Here is a 22,238-nt window from a genome sequence, read left to right on the forward strand (position 1 = left end):
CCATCAGGACGTTCTTTTTTGGAACTCACGAAGATAGCATTCTCACCGACAGCTGCTTCCACCTTCGCTATTACTGAATTCCTTTCCTTATTTGACTACCGCATGTTTCAGGGAAACGAGCTCGTTTCTCACCGTCATTTCCTTACCAAAACCCCCGTTCCGTAGCAATATTTTGCATACCCAAGGCCATTAGGCAGAGATGAAACAAGTCAGCCCCTTGCATTCCGGTTTTGATTAAAGAATACAAGCTCTTTTCCAGAAAAAGTTTCGCGAAAGAACAAATTCGGCAATGGGGATTCAAATTCCAATAAAGATTGATGTAATACAGAAGGTGACAGTAGGAAATTGGTTGGTGCGACCATTAGCTGGGACTCAGGGTATTTTTGCTTTCAACTAAGCTTTTTTTTTTTTTTTTTTGAACGCAAATTTATAATTGCCCTGTTTAGTATTCCACTAGAAAGTGCTGAAAGAATATAAGCTATTATTTGGAGACCAGTTTGAAAAGAAGCTCGGATTTCAAGCAAAATGAGTCTTTTTAACCATCTAAGGCGTTATTGCATTTTAAGGATCATTATGTGAGTGTCGCTCATAATAATTCAATCTTGCCATTTCGCGCATGCGAATGCTATTGTTATCAACAAGAAAACAACACAGAAATAAGCCCTGCAAAATAAATTTCGATGAGCGTTCCTTAATGCTCTACGGCATTTACATCAGATTAAAATTCTGAATAAAATGCTTGTGAAGCATGGTGCGAAATATAACGCTTTAAGGGGGCCTCTTTTTTATCTTCTTGCAGAAATATGGCTCGAAAATGTGTCACAGTTACTTTCACTCTATGCATCGCCTAGCTCAGGCACACAGATGCGACCACATTAAGCTACACTCAATTTCAGTGTCGCCTGTGAAACAAACGTCTGAGATAGGACAGGCAAGCTGAAAATATCGTCACTGGTTTCTTTTTGTGGCATAACTGTAAACTTACTAAGGGCGATCTCGCGCGCTTTCAACTGTTAAAATGCACGGCTTTTTTTTTTCTTTCTATATGAGAGCTTACAAAGAAGTGCTTATTTGTATATCCGACCGCCCTTGTTCGTCAATGCCAATTTGTGTTTTTTGTTTTAAGGCCATCCTCAAAGGTGGAGAATATTTGTAGTAAGCGGGTAATAACGCATTATTATTACAGGTTAACGCAGCCGTACAGCTATAAATCAGAGTTATACGACTTTCTCAAAAAGTTGCTAGTCGAACAAAAAAACTTGCTGTTCTGGATCTTTAACCCGGGACCACTAATTGTCTAAGAAAGTCGATTTACCCCATGGGCGTACATGGACGGCCAGCAATCACGTGGTAGGGCGAGAATTAGTTTATCAATAACTCAATGAGGGAATGGTATTTGTCTAAGGTGGAGTTAATTTAGAGTAAAGGAGTAACTACTGATAACATTTATCCAAGCGCAGCCATACGACGACACAGAGAACCTGAGCAGATTTCTGCGCAACTTCGCAGTAAAAGAAAAATCGCTTTAGTACTGGATCGAGGTTTCGAACTCGGGTTCGCCGCCTATACGATGCAGTTGGTGTACCAACTAATTTATACAGCTTTATTTGAAACTTCGTTGTAAAAGAAAAATTGTCCTACTGTTCCGAGGTTTAAAACTCGTGACCCCCCCCCCCCCCCCCCTATACGGTGCAGTTACTCTACCGACTGGTTTACACAGCTTTCTCCGACTCTTCGTAGTAAGTGAAAAAAAAAATCAAACTTGTACTTATCCAGGGTTTCGAACTCGGGAGCACCACCTATACGAAGCAATGGATCTACCAATATATTTATACAGCTTTCTGCTAAAATCATAGTAAAACAAAGCAGTCCTTGACTGCTCCATGGTTTCAAACTCTGGACCACCGCCATACGATGCACTTGCTCTACCGACTGATTAATAAAGCCTTCTTCGAAACTTGTTAGTTAAAAAAAAATTTGCCGTTGTTCTTTCACGCGGTTTTGAACTAGGGGTCTCCGCCTATACGGTGTAGTTGCTGTACCATCTGACAACTGAACTGCACCCACGACAAACAGGATTCAGATGACACTCGAGATAGGGGTATTGTCTCTAACCAATGGGCGAACACCGCTCCCTTTTCGAGTCACTGAACAATTTACAATTGTCCTGCATACTGGCTGTCTTGGTTGACTAAGTAGCCAGAAGTTTAGTTCCCTTGACAGGCACTCAATCTCAGATTGAACCCAAGACGAGGGCGATTTTTTTTCTTTGAGAAGTTACTCAAAAGGTTTTATAGCTTCCTTCTCTACCCGTGCGTTGGCGCAGGCGTAGATGTTTGTAAAAAATTACTCCATTTATATTGTAACGCCGGAAGATGAAGAAGCCCGATCGCTTCGACAAAGGCGACGCATCTGCTGCTTTGACTCGCACGCGTGCTGGGTCCGCTGCTGTTTGTGCTGCACTGTGCGGTTGCCCTGTTGACCCCAAGCGTCTGCTGCCGTCGCGTTCCTATGGGTTAGGACGTGACGATATCATTCCTTACGATTGCAATGCCCGGCAGGATTATCTCATTTAAAAATCCATGTTGGTTTTTGGACAAGGTAACAATATCTTGTAAGCTGGGCTGTGCGATGGGAAGCCTGCTACAACAGGCGCTTCCAATAAAAATGTCAATGATGTTTTGTAGCTACAGAATCCATAGAAACACCTACCATCAGCGGTGATCCTTCAGATGCGACCTTCTGTCTTCATGTACACCGAGTAACCGCGACATCAGCAGAGAGGCACCTCATGTTTTGTCAAGGAATCCCTACATTTTTCAACTGTAAGCTAAGAGTACGAAATTTCCGCTTTCTCATTTCTGGTCACGTGTCAATCATAAAAAAGTACTTTATCGATAGCGAGTGGTATTTTAAAGAGGCATATGTTTGACATGAAACAAATGAGGTCTGCAGTGCTTTCTTGCATGTAACTGAATCCGTGCTTACCGACTCTTATGAAAACTTCATTCACATGCCTGCCTTGTTATCGTAGGCCCCTAAAAAGTCCGTGTTCTAATTTGTACAAGATTTTGGGCTACATACATCATGTATACAAAATTACAAACACTTTATAAACGCCAACTCCCCGATCTTTGTTCACGACCAACAAAAAGCGCACTCTTGAAACGACCGGCGCGGCGAGAGGACAAAAGCACTTTTGTATGCCTCAGGCACATTCGTGTCGTACACTTCATTCCTCTTCTACGGATTACTGATGTCGAATAATTTTCAGCAGAAAAACGTTTGAATATATAAAGTGGGCAAAGATTTACGCTTGCAATAAAGTTTTCACTGCTCAATGTTTGTAGAACCCTGCCGCAGTGTTGCGGCGGTAAGGGTGCTCTACGCCTTTGCCTAAGGATGGTATCGACTTCCGGCTTTGGAGGCTGCTTTTCGATTGAGGCGAAAAGTGATTCTCCTGTGTGCTGTGGGATGTCAGTGCATATTAAACAATTCCAGGTGGTCGAAATGTCTGTATCCGTCCACTACGGCTTCTGACATAGCATGGGTCGCTTTGGGAGGCCAAACTTCATAAACCAAACCACGATTTGACCATATTCTTTACTTCCCTTTTCTAGATCACCTGATAAGGTAGCAAGGCTAGAGTCACTACTGCTAAGAATCACGTGTGAAAAATTGACAAGCCAGAAGTAGATTGTGCCGCAGTTTCTCGGGATATTGTTACATTGCAGGGAACTGCCTTCCTAAGAGTTAGACCACTGGTATGAGTAAGCCAACAGTGTCTATTTCGTGTTTTACTGGGACATTTTATTTTTGTATGCAGTGAATGACGACGTGTGTTCTTTTGGTCGTGTGTATGGTGCATTGTTTTAAACTTCGCACTATAACCTGAGAGGCCTTTGCTGAACCATTTGGCTCTGTAATATTGCTGCAGAGACTATTGCGTTACAAGACGTTGTTGCGTAGGACTTTTGTTGCTTCCGCTAGAGCGCTGTTTGATATCGCAATGCCAAAAATCTGCACAAACACATTTGTACCCTTTCCCGGCATCGTTGCTGCCCACTCTTAAAATTTAAGGAACTGAAACGAAAAACGACATCCTTTTAAACGAATAATGTACTGAGTGTTGCAAGAGAAAATCGATATAGTAATTTTCAAATGTTCCTAATGTTGTCATTTTTTAATGTGATCCTGACTTACATGGTCTTCATTAGCTCAAATAATGCGCCATAATTAACGAAGACAATATGATTGAGCCTTACATACCATGCCCGAGTATTTGGAATGATTGTCTATGTCAAACACACCAGTTCATCCTCTTTAAAGAAAAGCCTATGTAAAAGTATAGCCAAGTGGTGCTGCATTTCACGCTACAATTTGGCCTGTTGTTGACTATAATTTCTCGCTCTTTCCTTTAATGCGGCCTTTCCTAACCTCTTTCTTTGAAGGATTGCTGGCTTAAACGCAGAAAAGTGACTTATTGTTAGTAATGTAGAAACGAAAATTCAATAAATAAAATGATGGTTTAATTAACCAATATAAAACTATAATTAAGATACAGGGGGAAAATGAACGTGATAGCAACTGCTACCACCCCGTTTCAAGGAGGGCGCTCGTATATTCAATCCATCCATCCCATCCATCGGTCTGTTTCTGTTATGCCAATTTTTCGCGGCACAGGATTTAAGAAATCAAACACACACACACACACACACACACACACACACACACACACACACACACACACACACACACACACGCACACACACACACACACACACACACACACACACACACACACACACACACACACACACACGCACACACACACACACACACACACACACACACACACACACACACACACACACACACACACACACACACACACACACACACACACACACACACACACACACACACACACACACACACACACACACACACACACACACACACACACACACACACGTGCGCGTGTGCGCTCTCGGCCGGTGGCGCTCACTGGTTTTCTGAAACGAGTACAAACCATCGACTGGCTATACTATTCGCTTTCCCAGGGCGCTTGGTTCCTGCCTTGAAATTCAGTCACGGGCATGCATGTTTGTATGCATGTACAGTCGTGGACAGAATCAAATGGACCATGCTTCCAATTCAAACGCTTCTGTTCATTCATTTAATAGAAATAAATAACTTTGCTCGCTTAATGTGCCAGGGCAAAAGTAAATATTACAAGCGTATGCAAAAAGCATGCGTTATGGGTTGCTAATTAAAGCGTGAGAAGGTTCTGACCGCCAAAGCGTGGTCCATATTTTTCTGTCCACGAGTTTGTACCTATAAGAGAGCAATACATACGTTTGTACCTATAAGAGAGCACATGTACGATGGTGTGTGTTTGTACATGTATCAATACATGAAAGTTTTAAAGGAGTGACAGATATTAGTTGCAACCTGCTTTCATAACCCTAAGAGCGTTATTACTCGCATGTCGCACAAAACTGTCCGTTGCTGCCAGCGGCGTCTACCCAGCAGTCTGGAAAAATCTTGCGCATTGCACTGGCAGGACGCATCGCGATGCCCATTTCTCTTACCTCAATGATACGATGATCCCACCGAGTTCCAATCCTTTATTAGAAAGTGATGTCGACAGCAAACACGATGTTTCTTGTGTTCTCAATCACCCAGAAGAAAATTCCCACCGCACCGTAAATCATTCAGAAACGAGCAATAATGTCTCTGATTACCTCACAAAGATGATAAAACAGTCATACTGCATTCGGTAGAAAAGGGCGCTCTCCCATATGTGCCGCATGAATTTCATTTATCGACTGTAATTTTTTTATTACTATGAATAAGGTTTTGACCCAGACGGGCGCATTTTGATAAAAAAAAGAGAGAACCAGACCATAGAACAAATGATGCTCTCATTATATTGGATGAAATCCGCCAGATTTCATTCAAAAAGCTCTCATGGAATTCTCTATAATGGTTTTGATGTCAGTAGTACGGGCCATCGGTTCTCCCATGCGCTTAATCGTGCTTGCGGCGTTCCCTGCCTCCCTAAGCTTCACGGTACAGAAATAAACTGTACAGTCTGATGCGAGCGCAAGATGAAGTTTCGATAGGGATAATCGTAGGTATTATAACGATCAGCGAATCAGCTGTATCCTAGATGCGACACAGATAAACATACAACCTCCACCATGACGACGTCTCTACTAAAAAGAATTTCCATATGTTAGCCGATTTAGCCGTGCCAAGATTACGTGAAGTCCCACCTGAATGCATTCTGCAGTATTAACCGGAGACACTGGAACGACCTTCTGAATTTTCAGTTTTATTTTAGCCAACTTATCCACTTTTCTTTTGCATTAAAACGCGACTTAATTTGTGTTAAAGTAGGCGCCTAAGAATAAAAAAGCACAACTCGCTTCACAACGTTTCACTTTTATCTCAGCCTTTGAATTTCACAGAAATGAAGCTGGAGCAAAATTAAAAAAAGGTGTGACGATTAAGTTATCAACGTAAAGCTTGGACAAGGAAATGTCTCCACGTCTGTGTTTTCGCAGGTTACACGAGCAACATGTTTTTCGTTGAGTGCGCTGATGAGGCGCTGCGATACTGCCTGACAACGTTCGTACTCAAGGTGGACGATCTGACACTCTTCTACACGGTGCTTAAAGATTTCCTTTTTCAGTGGCGGTACGTAGAGTCCGGCCTGCAGTTTTACCCAGTTGGTATCGGTGTGTATCTGGTTCTGGGCTGGGACTCTTCGATACCGAGGTAGCGCCCGCAGTTTTGAGGTATAAGACACCACTTGCATCAATGTATTATGTGTTCAGAGCAACAAAAATGCAGAGTTTTTGCCAAACTCTATGCTAAATTAAGTTTTACCTCTTTTTAACTGTAATGAATATTCTTCGGATCAACTGAATAAAAAGCAGTCGTCCAATAAGTAAAGCGGTGGCAGTAATGAAAGTACTACTGATAATTCAAGTACTTTCAATGCAAGCACGAACGAAAGCAGAATCAAAGAAAAACGTATCGCGTTTCTGTCCCCGTAGGCGACTTAACACTGGCAGCAATACAACTAGTTATTTGAAAGGGAAAGATGCAAAAGAGTGGCAACTCCTTTGCATAAATACTGTGCAACGACACTGATGTTTGAGCCAATTGGTATCAATCTATCCTGAAACACGTTCACAGCACGAAAGCACGTTCACAGAACACTAGACGACGAATACCGTACCTCCAATCTAATTAAGCTAAAAAAAAAAAAAACAAGCTTAAGTACACCGCTATTATCGCCTCGTGGCGGTCAACCGCGTTAGTCCAAAAAGGCTCTTTCATTAGCATGAAGAAGCAAGGATGGTATGCTGACATACTGATCGCCTGCTTTTCTGACGTGGTACTGCTCAAAAGCTGTTTAAATTTTCTCTGCTCAAGATACTTATATTTGTTTAGAGAAATGGGTTTACACGTAAAGGCAAGGGAGTTAATGGCAAGATTATTACCTTTCCCATCTTTCACCTGATTGTAGCGCTCCTCGGGTCTCTCATTAAACCAGCATCTTGTTAGGCCGATGTACCCTATATTAAAAAAGGGCGGAATCTGTGAACTATCTAGGTAGAGCACAGGCCCTCACACCTGCTGTAACACGAACATGGCCTCAATATTAATATTTATATTGTCACGTAGCCGTTCAGGCCCGTAACCAGAGGGTTGGTTTTAATAGGGGGTTGACCTAGTAGGCACAGAAGAGCAGGTCCAGAGAGCACTGAGTGGCAGCAGCAGACTTCAGCTTCTTCTCGAACGCCACGTGGCCACTTCTTCGAGTCCGCGCACGAGACTCTCGATGAGCAGCCGCCTAGCGGCTGCTGTTGCACACGCTACAATATCAACGTCCAGGATGTCCTGTCTGCAAGTCACAAGATCATGAGGCAGATATTCACCACTTGTGGGTTGGCCCGGCACTGAAGCCGACGGGAATTCGGCACCTGACGGCAGTGGACCTTTAGCCGAACAACTCATCATCGCTCTCTCTTGAACTTTATTACAAAAGCCATGCAACCTTTTTTTTTTTCATTTAATACCCCTCCAAGTTTTTTTTTACATATTTTATTAAGCCCTGAGGCCTTAAACAACGTTATTACAAAAAAAAAGAAAGCAATCGGCTTTTTATTTTTCATCGTTACTGAACAAATTTTTGATAGCTTGCTTGGTGATGGTACCCTGAAAAATCGCGTAGGTAGAAGGCCTTACACCGTACTTTGAAGGTATAACATTAGGTTTGTTGTTATTTTTCCGAACAATGACCAAAAGGGTTTTGAAGCTAAACGTGAATTCGAGGAGAGGAAATCCACATTTTTGAGGACGAGTATTGAACTGTTTGGCTTTTTTATTTATTCAGTGTGTTAACACAATTTATTATATTTATCATCACATATTACAGACCTTTTGTCTGGCTGTAGCAGGATTGTGCAGGGACAGTGCAAACGGTATAGAGTGGCAACCATATACAATAGAACAATACCAGCAAGTAATCAAAACAAACAAATACAGCCCAGACGCGCAAATTCGATTACACGCACAGACAGTAGTACAGTACGCCAATCAGTTTCAATGAGGTTCAGAAATGTTTTCACTTGAAGATCCCGGGTGCCGAGAAACCAATTTCCATTACTATATTGTTCGAAGGAAACATTGTATTTAAATACGTTAGTCTTTACATAGAAATGTGCAATGTTTAGTTGATGATCACTTCTTAATAATGTTGATCGGGCGAATTTTACGTAAGTATTATGCAAAAGAGGATAGCGAGAATTAGGGATGTCATGCAAAAACTTAAGAGAATAAACGCGACGGCGTTGCTCGGAGAGAGGAGGTGAATGTACTCAGGCAAGTACGGGGGAAGGAGAACAATTGCAGTATAACGCCGGAAGATGAAACGAACTGCTTGCTTCTGCACAAACTCACGTTTCTTAATTTCGGTTGAAGAATACGTACTCCAGGCAACGGACGCATAATCAAGAAAAGGATAGATGAGAGATTTATAAATGAAAAGTTTTGCTTCTTCGGGGCTTGAGGCAACGAATGGCGTAGATCGTAAGATTTCACAAGGCTTTACCGCCTTCAGACTATGACATGGTATTCGTAAATGTTATTGAAATGTGCCTAAATATAGGAACTCTGTTTAGTGATGACGCGTTTAAAGAGTACTTGAATACTGAAGAACACTATAAGTGAAATTGAAAGGGAGGACAACAGTTTCATGGAATTTCAAACTTATCTGCCACTCTCGCACCAAGCACGCATCCTTGAAAAATAAACGAGACGGTTTTGGTCCTGATGGTTGTTAATGGGACAATACAAGAATAATCACTGGCGTTGAGGCATGTCTATGATGTGATGCTGCACGCAAGATCATTTATGTAAATTAAGAAGAGTAGTGGGCTGATAACGGAGCCTTGGGGAACACTAGAAGTTATGTCTATCGCAAATGATGAGAAAGAGGATGAGAGGAACTGCATTAAAAAAGAAAAGTATATTTTAGAAGAGTTCGCTCTGCAACGCAGACGAAGACGAAAGAATGACAAGGACAAGTTTTTGTCTTCATCGCTCTTTCGTCTTTTTCTTCGCTGGGTCTTCTTTCAGCTTGGCACTATGCGTGATATTTAAAGTAACTCTAATTTCGCCTTTGAAAGAAGCCAGTGCTTATTTGAATCCTAGCACCACCTCGGTAGTACAGTGGTTAGGGCTCTCGACTGCTGTGGCAAAGAATTCGGGGTGGAAAATTGGCCGCAGCGTCCTCTTTTCGAAGGGGGCGAAAAGCAGGGCGCCCGTTTGCTGTGCGATGTCAGTGCACCTAAAAACCTCTAGTGATTTAAATTTCCGGAACCCTCCACTTCGGCGTATCTCACAGCCTGATTCGCTTTGGGAAGTTAAACTCCACAAACCTTGCTTTGTGTAAAAAACTTTTCCTCACACTTTGTTGCTGGAGGTGTCCTAATGAACTACACTCCGCTGTAGCATGAACTTTCTGTGCATGCACGAAACGTATCCTGTGGTCACTTGATGAAACTAATCTGTAAGGCGTCGCTTCGCGCCTGTCCCATAGCAAACGCATTGAAACCAGCCAAAACGGTCTCGCCGCTTCTACGTCTTCCCGTGAACTTAACACAGGGTCGCATGCAAGCCTTGATGGATGCGTCACGAAGAGCTGAGCGACAAGAGAAACTTCCAAGCACTTCCGTTTCCCGGCAATGTAAAGACAAATAAATGGTGGTGGCGGAGACAGTGTAGAAGACGACGCAACCAGCCCAGTCTTGTCCTTTAGGTCAATTTCTTGACACGCTCTTTCAGAAAACGTGCATTCGTCAGTCAGTTGTTCTGTCTTACACTGCACCTTTTCTTCGCGCTAGTCGCATTCGGCAGCCTTAGAGCGAACCGCTCTTAGTGTTATCTGCCAGACCACCATTCTTTGTTTCCTAACGGCTGCCGCTTGGCTGCACCACAATCTTAGCTCTAAAGTTTAGGTGCAGCAGGTAGGCCTTGGGAACTTTGTTTCCAGGCAGGGTAGTGGGTACACAGAAGATCCCAATTAGGAGCTGAATTCATCCGTCAAAAGCATATTCTAAGGCGAACAAGGTTTCATGCTTTCATATTTAGTGTCTGGTCGGGCGATTAGGCGGTTCATTAGTGGCGCTACACCTCAGGCATGCGCCGGCGGCAGATACAGGTGAACACCGCAGTGTACCCGTTGAAACCTTTTAGTAAAGCTTAAAAATTTTCCAGTATGCAACTCCCCTATGATTACAGGTGATTTCGCCTCTGAACGCTAAAATGCATATGATGTCAATCACACAATAAACGCTAAAGGTGTTCAAGGTTTATTTACATTATGTTTCAGGCAAGTCGACTGGCCGGTCAACTGTCTAGCTTTGTTAGCGTTAAGACTATAAAGGCAAATGGCAGAAAAAGCGCTAGTGAGTACCCGCCATTTCTTTTGCCGTTCTTAATTCCGTGCTTATGGTGCGAAACGAGCTCACAAATTTCCTCAGCTCATGCGATCCCAAGAGAGCACTTTGTCACAGGAAGTTTGCGACCATGGAAGTGGGTGAATTTCATTAAACTTTCTGATTGATTGTCCCTATTATTCCAAGCTTCATAAAAGGGAGCTGTGTTTTAAGCAATACTCAATTACTACTGCACGCTTGCTGACCAGAGAGAGAGGCTGAAAAATTTAGTAGTTAAACTCCTTTGTTTGTTGTCCTCTGTATATATGCTCACACGCGATCAGCTACGAAAAAATCTTTGAATTTCCTGTGACCGGCGGCACGTCATGTTTCATCACTGGAGGACGTCAGCTCTTTTGGGCTACAACAAACGAAAACAAAAATACTGCGTTTTATCCTCCGTGTATGCAGTGAGCACGCAGTAACCGCGTTTGAGTTCACGAAATGTCCTTCAGATGTTTTCAGAAGGGGCGCTCGTTTTAATTCAGTGGAGAGCGCACCACGTCGTCTCGCTTTTGGTATAATCTCGAACTCACTCATTCTCTTTTTCTAATTTTTTTTCTCCCACCATGCCACGTGGCTCGTCGTTCATGGAATATTTTTGCGCATTTACTTTACGCCCGTGAACGTCGCGTTCTCATTTTTTTTTATTCGCCTATTGTGCAGGAATAACGCACGCGACAAATTATAAACGAAAAACAGCGTCATTTACGAAAGTTAAGCATCGGATTCTAAATTAGCTTCCTATGCGGGCTCTCCTCGAGTTTCCCGCTTCGACTTTCTAAGACTTCCCGGACGATGCCCCTCTTGAATAATGAGAAATACTTCAGAACACTGCTGTGGCGACAATTTAGGAAGAATTTAGGAGCAACTCTCGCAGTATGTATTGCCAGAAAACATTGTGTGGACGAACCTGCAGGCGCACCACTGCACTCCGGCGTCGTTGCAGGGGACATTAAGCGCAGTGTCGAGAAATGGACGTAGTAAACATTAGGGGGTAGTTTTGTGCTAGATGACGCCAGCAGGGCACCTACCATTCCAGTTCGCGAAGCCTGGCTTCGTAATGACAGTAAATTTCCTGCGCTAAGTGGTTAAAAAAACACACCAGCCTCATCGGACGCCCCCCAGCCCCCAAGGTATAAAGTTAGGTATTAAGGTGGCCGCTAAAGTAAACGGCGTCAGCCTTCTTTTCAACCGAGAACTTTCGACTTATGCTTACCACGGAATGCAGGACTCGGCAACTTCACGTCTCCGCCTCAGTTCCTTTAGGCTCGAGTTTTGATTTATTAATTTATTTATGTACTCTCGAGGCCAATGCATTGCAGAGAGGAGTGGGTTAAACACATTAAGAACAAAAAAAAAACAAGAACAACGAATTGAATACATTATACAATATTAACAATGGCACATTAAACGGTATTGGCAATGGTTGTTTTAAAGAGACTGGTGTCAATAATGGCAGTGAGGGAGGCGGGAAAGTGGAAGTCGGCCCTACGTTCTCAGAAATTCTGAATAAGGGGGTACGGATCCACTATCCGCCGCCTCATCGTGATCTAAATCGACAAGAGGCAGCTTACTGGCGAAGACTGCAGACAGGAACATTCCCAAACCTGCATATCCTTAGCCAGACTCACCCGTTGCAATATCGGGACACCTGCCCATGGTGTGGTAGCAAACCTTCGTTGTACCACATCCTGTGGGAATGTGGAATTAATGATAGCTTTCGTAAAGGCCCGAGTGCGGAACAGTGGGAGAGCCGGCTCTCCAGCGGCGATCTGGGTGGCCAACTAGGTCAGATCTAGCACGCCCAGCGAGCAGGGCAGCTCAGCGAAGCTCTGGAATAGCGGCACCGGCCCTGTGAGAAAATGGAAGATGGACCTTTTCTGCTACTAACGCAAGACCTTTCTACAGAAATTAACGTATTTCCTATCCTATCCTATATATCGCACGTATTAAAGCAAAATTATACCGGGGTATACTAGCGGGATTACTCTAAGCTGATATATACACATATGGCGGACGGAATCAAAATGCAGATGCAGCGCGACTGTCTGGAACCTTGACGAGCAAAGTAACTATGGTTCGCATAGCCGCTTGAAATACGTGGAAAATTTTCCAAGCGACCTTATTTATCCAATACCCCCCCCCCCCCCCCCCCTTTTTTTTTTCTGCGGCGTCCCTCAAACGATGGAGTGGTTTTGCAGAGTACCCTACTATAGCATGTGCTATCAGTTGCACAACGGCGGTTCCAGTTTCTTTCCGGTAGACATGCCTGAAGCTTTCATTGGCTGGTCTAGCCTGTCCCCAACCGATGAAAAAAGGCCAAAATAATGATGGTACACATATCAGGTGCGATGTTACTTATTACAGGTCCCCCTTCATCACCTGCGAAACGTCAGAAATAGTCCGGCACATAATACGCAAGCGCATAAATGTCTTTCTTGAAGCTAACAGCATACCCTCTTCATTCTATCACGGTTGGTGGTGTTAGTGGTTATGTGGTTATTCATTGTATATACAAAAAGAAAGAATAGATATTTGCCAGCCCCGATATCTGTTGTCTGATATCTGAATCCCCTGAACTGGGGCGGCGGAAATAAAGGATAGCGAGGAAGAGGTAGAGTAAATCAAAGAAGTGAGCGATAGGGAAAAAGAAAAGGGTAGGTAAAAATAAAAGAAATGTCTACGCTATGGTACAGTACACAGTAGTTTGCTTGAGGCCCACCCGCAAATGTCGTAGGTCACTCAGCACGCGGCACATCGGTCGGGCCTCCGCAATAGCTCTGCGCCCAGGCAACTGTTCACTACGCCGTTAGGGTTTTTAAACTGTAACTCTGTTATTAGAATTAGTACACAACTTATCTGAAACCAATGAGAGCATAGGTAGCAAAAAATGAATACTTAATACTATCACATTTTTCGAAGGCATTTGTTTGGGTGTCGTACTCTAAGCTTGTTAACCAACGGCAATCAACACTAGGCCAAGGCCCTATGGTTAACTGGATTAGTAGCAACTTAGCCGATTGGTTACAGTATGTACAAATCAACACCCTATAGCCTGTAATATAGTTCATGTTGCGTCTGGTGTTCGCCAGAGCTACGTCATGGCGACTGTGACTTTATTAATTTTCATCAATAATACGGTGACTGATTTTAACTTTAGTACATAGCTCTTCGCAGAATACTCATCATATATTAGTTAATTAGCACAGTGGACCACTACAGAGCTTCTATTAAATAACCTGTGATATCAGATAGGACGCCCAGATCAAGGCTATAACGTTGATTGGAATAAACGACTAATTTTTATCAACCGGCGACACAAAATAGCTCTTTATCAAACTAAAGTACTGAAGTGCAACTTTGCGAAGTAGAAGAGCTGATGTTTTCCACGTCTTGGGTATTGTGATTTGTTTCAGAAGTTAACTACAGTGTTTGTTCCAAAACCAAGATGCAAAGAGATCACTGGACATGAAATACCATCATAATGAATACTTACTTGTTCATTTCATTTCTTATCAACTGCGGTGCGGTGGAATATAATCAGTCAGGTTAATCTGTCAAATTCTGTTTGCTATTGTTCTTAAGAGATAAAATCAAGCATCTGGAAATAATACGCTATTGTGTATTTTTCTAAGACTCGTAATGGATGCATACTTGTCATTCTTGTATTACCACACCATAGCCAGCTCTCTCGTGCCCCAAAATAAGAGACGCTTCGATGCTTTAAAGGGGAACAATTCGCTGCGCACACTTGTCTTTGACTACACTAAAAGTTATAATGTACATAAAATGTGCTTTTCTGGAGCATCAAGTGCATGTCTGGTGGCTGGAAAACCACGTAAAAGCTTTAATAGAAATGTTATTTTGAAATGCTCGTTCACTACATTATAATTAGAGGCTCTGTTGTGTATATTTGCGCGTTAACTTGTCCTCTTAACATCAATTGAATATTTATTTCCTGAACATTGACTCACGGTATGATCTGCTATAGAGCCTTCATTTCGCGAAACCTTTTCCGAGGTGAAACTTCTGCCCGTAGGAAATAAAACTGAGGGCTCTATTGTGCTGGCTCCAGGCGGTTGAGACAGGAACCTTTTACAATGTTTCGTCACCGTTAAATCTTTTCAGCGCCCATAAAGCGATCAGCTTGCCGATGGCGAAGGGAAGAATGCTCAAAGAGGTCTGTAAGCAAAAATGGTTGCCTCACTGGTCTTGTGAGTCCATGTCATGCCGTATTTGTTGTGATGTTTGTTTTTTGTCGTGTCCCTGTGGCGTAATGATTAGACAGCGGACAAGCGTGGGCCAATATTAGGCCACCCTTGCGGGTCGACGCATTGAAAATTCAATTTTTCATAAGTGATGCGAGCTCCAGCAGACTTCAAAATTACATTTTAGGCTTCAAAAAAAATCAATGTCGTTGTATGTTATATTCCTACATTATAGGAGCTGTACAAACGATAACCTAATCCCCCCCCTCCCCCCTCTATGGACGTACATCATACATAACGACGGAAGAACCTCTAAAAAAAAGATAACAAAGCATAAAACTGAGCAGGGGACAAGATACAGGAGAGAAGCAAACAGGATGAGCTCAGTTTAATGTTTTGCAATCATGTCATACTAACTAGCCCCTCATTACTCACTCTCAAAAAGATAACACTGTATTTAAATCCTTTCTTTTCTTTCCGCCCATATGAGTACGCTGTTGGCACTCCACAGTTGCTGAACGTATTTGCTGGCTTACATTTTTGAGGCGATATTCTCGCTTTTGTGTGTGAGCAGTATTACGGCAATATTCAGTAGCTTCGCACCGTCGTTTCGGAGTGAAATAAAGCCTCACTAAGTAAGCTTAGACATGCTCAATTCTGAGCTTTGCATATTCCTGCGAAAAAAATCCCCCATTCGGCGTTTCATGCTTCACGTAACGTACTGTGCCTTTATTATTTTTTTTTTTTTTGCGCATATGCAAACTGACCTTCTCTGGGTTCCACTCGGGCTATTCGGAAAAAAATATGTACAAGAATAGCCCACGCACTAAGCAAAAAAACGCGTCAATGTATTAGACACTTGTACGGGCGATGACCCTTGGCGTGTGCGCTCTTCCGATGTCGCTCTATTCATTAAAATGCTGACAACGGCAAGAAGTCATTTTGACATATCAAGTGGTCGTGAGAGTTTGCGCAGCGTTTGGTTTGCAAAAGAATAGATAAGCGTGGCGAAATCCAACCTGATCCCAGGCGGCAGACTCAGCAGCTTTTAGAAGCTAGACATTCGTGCGGCTGAATGGGCCCGTATACTTATTTTAAACTATTACGAAGTTCGTATACCGCGGTGATTTTCCGCCTAGTGTTCGCAAGAAAGCAAGAAAACAATGCTTGGTTTTCAAAGATAAGAAGGCATATAACTGAACAGAAAGATGGCTAGAATGATGCAGGGGTAACGTTGTCCAGCCAGGAAGGTGCGAATAATGAGATTTCACGCTTCGTTGAAACATTTATAAACACTTCAACAAGAAGTAAGAAAAAGTTCTTAGAATAACCTCCCACTAACATTTCATTCCTGAGCATACTGGGTTAGCTAGAACATCCATGGGTTGGCAAAAACATCAAAACCTATGCGAAGCAAAAATAAATTTTGCAGTTTTATCTCTTGGATCTGAAAAAAATTAAAATGCCGATATGATGTCCCGAATTATACCTTCGAGCAGACGCTTATTTCTGAGGAAATATTAAATATCCATACACTGCCGCCACCCATTTTACATTTTATCGGTTTCAGAGGCATTCTTACACTTACCAGCCGCTGAGGATCAGCTCTTAAAGCGCTCGTCTATTGAGCCGTAGTAACCGGGTTGTAACCCGGACATGGAGGCCGCGTTTCGATGGAGGGAACACGCAAAGAGACATTTGTGTGATGTGTAAGCCTGCCAGTGGTCAATGACCTGAAGCCCTTCACAGATAGACCTCTAACCTGTGCGCAGTTTCGGGACTATATACCCCAGACACACACACACGCACGCATACATACATACATACATACATACATGCATACATACATACATACATACATACATACATACATACATACATACATACATACATACATACATACATACATACATACATACATACATACATACATACATACATACATACATACATACATACATACATACATACATACATACATACATACATACATACATACATACATACATACATACATACATACTTACATACATACATACATACATACATACATACATACATACATACATACATACATACATACATACATACATACATACATACATACATACATACATACATACATACATACATACATACATACATACATACATACATACATACATACATACATACATACATACATACATACATACATACATACATACATACATACATACATACATCGTGCTAGTTACCTCCCAAAACTTTCATTCTACGCTTTTGCTATCCGCGTCAAGTACAGATGCAGAGAACGCGAGAGATATTTGTTCAAAGCATATAAACTTAATTCTGAAAGAAGTGTGCGTTTTTATGAAGCTGCAGTTCAAGAGCCAAAATGTGAAGGGAATGGCATCTAGAACACGTAGTCACTAAGTACAATAGTTAGGCTGTGTTAACTGAATACGCACTGAGCAATTCAGGAATGAGGATGCAGAGTCTAAAGTTTGGTTCCACGCATCTCAGGTGTCTTTCTAAGGTGAGTGATCAGAATCTGAAAATGCGGACGGCTGGGAACATGATGATGACTAGTGATAGTACGAAACTTTCCAAACAATGTCGAGGTGTGTCAATGAGGCTCGCGTTGCTTCAAGTCGTAGCTGTAATTATTTTTTTAACTCTGTAAGAGCGAAAGTACCATCAAAATGAAAATAGTGTGAAACATTTATTGCAATTATATTTCTCATGGTCACTCGTGCTCACCACCAAAAAGGGAGATGTGACGGCTAGTTATTCTAACTTGTTTTAAAAACCATTGCTTTTAGGTTACTTAACATCAGCATGTCAATTACTGATGTGCTTGGCGTGGGTTGGTGTTCTATTTTCCTGAAGAAAGCGAGAAACGCACGGGTAGTATGGAACGACATGGGTGCAAACAAGGCGGGACATGGGTCAACATCTAGCTTCTCATTTCGTCATTTTTTTTCGTGCTGTTTATATCGCAAGATGTACTGGTTATTTGGCCAGCCATTACGATACAGGTGAGTGCTTTTGTTTGCTGACATATGCACTCCCATCTCGTCAGAGCTAGGTTATCTTATTGTTATCACTTACCAACATCAGGTTCTGACGCAAACCTGACGACGGCCGGGATCCTAAAGCTCGGATGAGTGCTTGTGTTCTCTCGCATGACTCTTCCAACCGTGCAGTACATCATGGATGGCATGTACTTGCACTGAACGGAACGTACTGGTCAATATTTACGACCCATACGAGAAATAATCATTAATCAGTATTCGCCCACAGGTACCTATACTTTCTTGAACCTGTTTGCGTTTGCACTTTTCGTTGGTGCTTACATTGCGTTTTGAATCCTGCAGATCTTGAAAATCCTCCTTATACTTCAGTTTGGCATGCAATTATGGCAGTTATGCTAATTACACAAATATGCTGCTTGTTTCTGTGAAGCAGCTCACATATTTCAGAAAAAGCGAACTGGGTCGCTATTGGCTGCGAGATATGAATCAGGTATTAAAGGCGAGGAGTTTGAAAGCTAGAGCCATATGAAGAGCTGAAACATCAGTTCATTGGTGAGTGCTATCGCAATAGCTGAAAAGCTATTTATAACAGTTTGCCGTATTATTGTTGCAATCACAACGTTGTAAAATGGCCTGGACCGGTGACAATAAGTATCAGAAAAAACGTTCTTTCTCCTCGGAATATTTGTTTTAAATACTAAATAGTGCGTCATAGGCGACACTTCCTGCAATGGAGCTCAGATATTGGAGTTAAGGTAAAGCAGTATAATAAAGGCTCATTCCTGAAGTCGAACGCATTTTTACTGATGCTTTTTACTGCTCTTGATTCAAGATACAGTAAAAAGCACTGCTCTTAGGGAAGAATTCAATATAAAGGTGAGCCACTCACACGCAACGGTGCGCTTGCTCACAGGAGTTTTGAGTCATAAGTTATGCGGAGACATGGCCCCCAAAGACGCACTTCTTCACCACGGCAGACTGAAATGCGATCGCTTGCGTTTTTTGAGCGGTCAAACATTGCGCATCAAGAGAGATGGGCGAAAAAAAGAAACACCTTGTTTCCCCGTTACAACGTCCCAAAATCCAGCAGAGCAGTGCGCTCTATCCCTGCGTCCTAGCGAACACGAGAACATCCTTGCATTTCTGATCACATAATCTAGTTTTGCATTTCTCACCCGGCCTTGTTTCCGCCAACACAGATTGTCATGAACGAAACCCAAGCGTTCTTATTCAGTGCATCGAAGAGAAAACATTTCGTCCTTGTGTACATTAAACGCCGTACAGAAGACATACATAGTCGAGGCATATTTTCGGGGTCGTGTTATGTAAAGGTTGTTCTAGATGCATCTGTTGAACATTCTACGAAATATGTCGCGTTGGTTCCTTGAAAATGCGGGTGGACTGTTATAACACATTACAAGATGAAAGCGCATTGGAGGTAAAGGTATGTCCTTTTTATGCTGCGTACACTGTTTTCGTCCATCACAAGTGGGGATGTAAACCGTTTTATTTCATTTACATGGTTTAACGTCCCAAAGCTGTTCAAGCTATGAGAGACACCATACTGAAGGGCTCCAGAAGTTTCGATCACCACAGCACACGGCGCCGTCCTTCTCGCATCCATCGAAAAGCGGCCGCCGCGAGCGTGTTTAGATCCCACACCTTTGGCCACCGTGGTGGGCTCGGACTGTAAAAGCTTCTCACAGAGGGTTAGGAACCATAAAGGCGTTTTGTGCCCCAAACTCAGAGTACGTTCTTGTTCACGGAGCAGAGCAGTATTGGTGCAAGTGCAATAAAAGAATAAGAAATTTCTCTCGTAGTAAGTTTTATGTGTAGTGTTTTTCATCTCTGTTAAATCATTTATGCCTGGTATCTGTGTCTTTCCAAAACTGCTTGCACATGCTGAACAGAATTGTGTTCCCTACGAATTTTGAAAGTCATAATATTGTAAACGACGCTGCACGTACTCATGGGAATATGGGAAGCATCTCGGTTTGGGTCGCATTTAAATTATAACGCGGTTCTTGGCTGCGCGCTGACGGACTGTAGTTTAATGTGTACCTGAGTCAGACCTGTGCTAATCTAGTTATCGGCAAAATGTACGATTGTACTCATTTTTGAATTTCAACAAATAGTACACTGCTTTGAGCGCAAAAACAAATGGTGCAGACCGATGATTTGCTGGTTCCACCAGGAGCGCATGGCCAATAACACAAAAAGCAAGTACAGGAACATGGTCACTTAACTTATGCGCACACGCAGTGCTTCGGACAGCTTGCAAGGGAGTGACGCGCGTCCATCTCTATTTGAGTCAGCACTCAAGGATTTACCGTTACATTGTGTTTTCTCCAAACTGAAATTATGCTATGCCACGTGCGTCTTTGCCTATGTGAGAAAATGCCCAGCGAGTATACTACCTTATTGTATTTTGGTTATTTCTGGTCTTTGTTTGTGATCAGTACGCAGTCTTCACCCGGTATATTGTCTTCAATCTGGCAGGTAGAAAAACACTGCCTATGTCGTGCTATATTGGTCGATATTGGGAGTTATGTGCAGAGCCCGCCCAAAGATCGTAAAAGCATAAAATTTTGTTGAACATTTACCACCGGCGAGTTCTTAACTGGAATGAATGGCAGCACTGACAAAAAAAATGTGAAAGTATTCCTTTATACAGTATGCCGATGTGTGTGACGAATGTAAATAGGGCTGTAGGGCAAGTTTATTCGCATCTCTGCACCGACATAAAAACCAGAATGCATGTGCGTGTGATTCCACTCCATCTTTAGAGCAGGTGGTTGTCACTTGAAGATTCTGTAAACACATTGTCAGCTAAAATACACTGTTAAGAGCGGATTTCAGCGAATAAAAGTAACACGTTTAATCCCTTGAAGAAGGATGTTTTTATGTGCGTATAATAGTATGCTTAATGCAAAGCAATTTTATCACAACATCCCGTTTTCTGCAAAAAGAAAGAAATCTGTTTGTTGCTCTTATACCCTTTTATAATGAAGGTGAACAATGTAGTTATCCCTTAGGACTCTTTTTGAATTTGCATTTTTTGTCGTATCATTCCCGCAGCGTTGCATGTTTTTACTGTGTGTTAGTTTTGTTTAGCCGTACAATGCTGAGGTAGCTGTAGTGACAGACATGTACCCCCAGCTGAAGCGATTATCTATCTTGAATTTTTTCTTTGCATTCTGAATGACCTGTGTCGTTAAGCTAAATTTTTATTTGAAATAACCTTACACCATTTATCACATAACGTCATTGAACAGTCATGCAGCTATCATACAATGGCATACAATACCAAAGACTACGAAAGATATATTATTACGATATATCGCAACGGTATTTATGTACTGCTCGAATGACACTGTATGATAAAGCTTGTATGTGGTTGTTCTGTAATAGAATTTTTTTCAATAGGGTTGACCGAGCTTTGAATGAAATATTTGCGCGCTTCTGTTATAGCATGTAATGGAATGTTGCCATTAAAACGGCCATTCATGCGCACAACATGCTTCGTTGGAACTTTACTCATTCCATGAGAAATTTTTCTTTGGCAAATTTCATGCTAAAACAACGAAACAAGTCGAAAGAGGGAGATTCATAGAAACCCAATATAGGTTTCAGAAAAGAAAAAAAAAGTGAAACAAGTCGAAAGAGGGAGATTTATAAAAATCCAATATAGGTTTCAGAAAAGAAAAAAGGAGTGCTACACGGGCTGTTTTCATTATTCCGAAATTTCGGTGCGCCTAATGGAGGCTTCTTCGTTAAGTTATCTTCGAAATTAGTAATCACCTTCCCGTCCTCGCAGTGGTTGCTGACAAATTGGCGTTTCTTTTCTCTTGACTTAAGCAGCAAAACGCCCTGAACGCCAAACAAACGCTAATGAGCAGAATAGTATGTGGTGAAGTCCGTCTTGCAGACTTGCCTTTCACATGATAGCACTGATAAATGGATCAAAATTTTCGCGTTCATCTGGATCTTCT

General features: G+C 42.3%; 1 pseudogene; it reads left to right on the forward strand.

Moving 5' to 3' along the window:
- Positions 1–6,790, forward strand: part of LOC146198566 (uncharacterized) — a 41,579-nt pseudogene extending 34,789 nt beyond the window's left edge.
- The last annotated feature ends 15,448 nt before the right edge of the window (positions 6,791–22,238 follow it).

Source organism: Amblyomma maculatum, chromosome 2, assembly GCF_055883805.1.
Source record: "Amblyomma maculatum isolate TAMU_Amacu chromosome 2, ASM5588380v1, whole genome shotgun sequence".
Taxonomy (NCBI): Eukaryota; Metazoa; Arthropoda; class Arachnida; order Ixodida; family Ixodidae; genus Amblyomma; species Amblyomma maculatum.